Source organism: Triticum aestivum, unplaced genomic scaffold, assembly GCF_018294505.1.
Source record: "Triticum aestivum cultivar Chinese Spring unplaced genomic scaffold, IWGSC CS RefSeq v2.1 scaffold202315, whole genome shotgun sequence".
In the NCBI taxonomy this organism is placed as follows: domain Eukaryota; kingdom Viridiplantae; phylum Streptophyta; class Magnoliopsida; order Poales; family Poaceae; genus Triticum; species Triticum aestivum.
Window position 1 is genome coordinate 1 of NW_025241155.1, and position 3,406 is coordinate 3,406.

General features: G+C 50.9%; 1 pseudogene; it reads right to left on the reverse strand.

The window, feature by feature from the left end:
- Positions 1 to 2,747: 2,747 nt before the first annotated feature.
- Positions 2,748 to 2,886, reverse strand: LOC123176835 (uncharacterized; annotated as a pseudogene).
- Between the last annotated feature and the right edge of the window lie 520 nt (positions 2,887 to 3,406).

Consider the following 3,406-nt stretch of genomic DNA (forward strand, 5'->3'; position numbering starts at 1 on the left):
TTTTTAAGCAAAGCTACAGTGGCCTCTTCAGAGGAGCTAGCAACAATTATGTCATCTACATAAATGAGCATGAAAATGATCACCTTTCCCCTCTTGAAATAAAACAAGGAGGTATCTCCCTTGGATGGCCGAAAACCAAGTTGTTGTAGCTTTGAATTTAGTCTTGAATACCAGGCTCTAGGTGCTTGTTTTAACCCATACAGAGCCTTGTCCAACCTACACACATGTTGTGGTTTAGTATTATCCACAAAGCCAGATGGTTGTCGCATATAGACCTCTTCCTCGAGAACGCCATGTAGAAACGCATTCTGTACATCCAATTGACGAAGACTCCACCCCCTGGATACAACAATAGACAAAACCAGTCTGATAGCAGCAGCTTTAACAACTGGACTGAACGTGTCCTCATAATCAATGCCATAGCGTTGCTTAAAGCCTTTAGCCACTAACCTAGCTTTGCATCTATCTATTGTCCCATCAGAGTTTCTCTTTATTTTATACACCCACTTACAATCTATAATGTTTCTACCTAGCCTAGGTGGAACTAGACGCCAGGTTTTTTCTTCATGAGTGCATCATATTCTACTTCCATAGCATTTTTCCAGTTTTTATCTTGCAAGGCTTCAATTGGATCACGAGGTTCTTGAGTGGCAGCAAAGTTTACCACCTTAAATTTTTTATCATACCTGACTGTTCCATTCTTAGGAACCATGGGTTTGAAAATACCTCGTTTAGAACGTGTATTAGGACGTTCAGGATTTGTGGCCACAGAGGATCCGGTGGTTGGCGCAGAGGATCCGCTACCTCGTACCACCAGAGAATCGGCCTCGTCTGTCGCGCGGTTGGGCGTCGGATCCCGCGTCTGATCCAGCCGGTCGGGCGTCGGATCCCGCGTCCGCTCCAGGACCACCAGATCTGGCGAGGGGGAATCAGCGCCAGGGGACTGGCGCACGCCATCATTGCCTGTGGCGGATGGCGAGCCAGGCCCACTCAGACGCCGCCTGCTGTCGGTGGGGGACCCACCTGTATCAGTGTCCCCGCCCCGCGCGGGTGACTCGCGCCGCGTGTCACGTGCGGACGGGCTGTCGGCTGGTCCAGCGCCTGGCGCGCCTGGCGGTGTCGGGGGCGTTCCCGTGTCAGGCTCCTCTGCGCCGCCGCCAAATCTCTCGGGATTGGCAACTCCAGGAGAATCCGCCTCGTGTCCAGCGCTGGTCCAATTTGGCCTCATGTACTGCTGCATAAAATGACGATCGGAGGTGCTGTTTTTTTTACTGTTTTTCTCAGCACAGCCTCCATTAGTGGCAGGATTAGGATTATTAAACACATGATCATCAGCAGAACATTCACCCCCATGATCAGAAGGATTTAATAACTCCGGAGAAAGTAACAAAATTTCAGCATGGAGCCGTGCACCGGCGTTTGGATGGAGGCTAGCAAAAGGAAAAACATTCTCGTCGAAGATGACATCTCTGGATATATAGACACGACCAGTAGATATATCAAGACATTTAAAACCTTTGTGCAAATTGCTGTACCTAAGAAAAGCACATTGCTTAGACCGGAACTGAAGTTTGTGATTGTTATAGGGTCGAAGATTGGGCCAGCAAGCACACCCAAAGATTCGAAGGATAGAATTAGTTGGGTTTTTCATGGAGTAGTTTTTCATAGGGTGTTTCAAAATTGATAACCTTGCTAGGGATTCGGTTTATCAAATAAGTAGCAGCAATGAAAGCCTCATCCCAAAATTTCAAAGGCATGGAGGCTTGAGCAAGAAGAGATAGCCCTACTTCGACAATGTGTCTATGTTTTCTCCCAGCTGACCCATTTTGATTCACTTATTGACTTAGGATAAGGCAATCGGTGACTTTTGCCTTTTTGGCATGCATCACATACATAATCTTTATTGAAAGAATTTGCACACGGGTGATTATTCTTGCTAATGATTTTGCTAACAATAAGAGGAGATGGATGGCTTAGACGTCGGTGCCACCTATCTGGAGATAGCTTGGTGGCACTGAGCATATGCTTCTTGACGTCGGATCCCGTGTGCCTAACCGGGTAGAGTCCTCGTGTACCCCTGCCTCGAAGGAGCACCTTCTTCGTTCCCCGTTCCTTGACAAGAAAAGAATAGGGATGAATTTCAACAAAGGAATTGTTGTCAAGAGCAAGGCGGCTAGCAGAAATTAGACTTTTGTTTGCTTGAGGCACATGAAGGATATTATTTAGAAGGAGATCACGATCAGGAGTGTGAATTGCCGAATGACCGATGTGTTTGATAACCATACCTGACCCACTGGCAGTGTGAATCTGCTCGTTTCCATTGTAGCAATCACGCACGGTCAGCTTCTCCAGGTCTCCAATGATGTGATCGGTGGCACCACTGTCCAAGTACCAATTTGTGTCAACCCCATACTGCGGTGCAGCTAGGTTGGCTGACTTCTCCTCCACGCCTTGGTAGGATTCGTCATAGCGCTTCCAGCATTTCCAAGCTGGATGGCCCACCTTGCCGCAAATTTGGCACTGGACTCTAGGGGCGGCAGAGGCATGGTTGTTGTAGTTGCCCCCGCCACCACCGTTGTGTCCACCGCCGCGCCCTCCTGACTTGGAGTAGCCGTCGCCGCGCCCGCCGCGGTCACCACCATTGCCGCCTTGGCGGCGAACGCGATCACCACCGCCACCGTTTCTGCGGCCTTGAGTAGCGGCGTTGGCAGAGGATTGAGACCCTCCACCCCGAAGATTGAGCCTCGTCTCGAAGCTAAGCAGCTGTGAAAACAGCTCGGCCACGGTCACCGGCTCCACCCGGGAACACATGGCGGACACCACCGGGTTGAAATCTTCATCTAGCCCGGTGAGGATGTGGGAGACGATGTCGTCGTCGTCCACCTTCTTCCCTGCAGTGATCAGCTCGTCGCAGAGGGACTTGATCTTCCCGACATAGTTGGTGATGGAGGAGTTGCCCTTCTGCAGGTTGGCGAGGGCAATCCTGACGTTGGTGGTCTGAGAACGGGTGTGAGATGCAAGCATCCCTTCCACCGTGTTCCAGAGTTCAGCCGCGGTGTGACATGATGCAACCTGGATGGCGATCTCACGAGGCAGTGTCGTCAGAAGATAGGAGAAAACTTGCTGATCTTGAGCATACCAGGTTTGGAATTCAGGGTTTGGCGCCTTCGCCGTCGTCTTGCCATCAGATGAAGTGACATCAATCTGCATGGGCGGCGGTGGCTGCTCGACGTCGAGGTACTTGGCCATCTGTGCGCTTCAGATGGCCGAGAGCACCGTCGCCCGCCATAGGGCCTGATTGCCCTTCGTGAGCTTCTCGGTGGCAGCGTGCGCGAATGGCGAGGATGGGAAGGAACTTGAAGACGACGCCATGGATGTGCTCGAGGATGGCTCTGGTTACCATGTA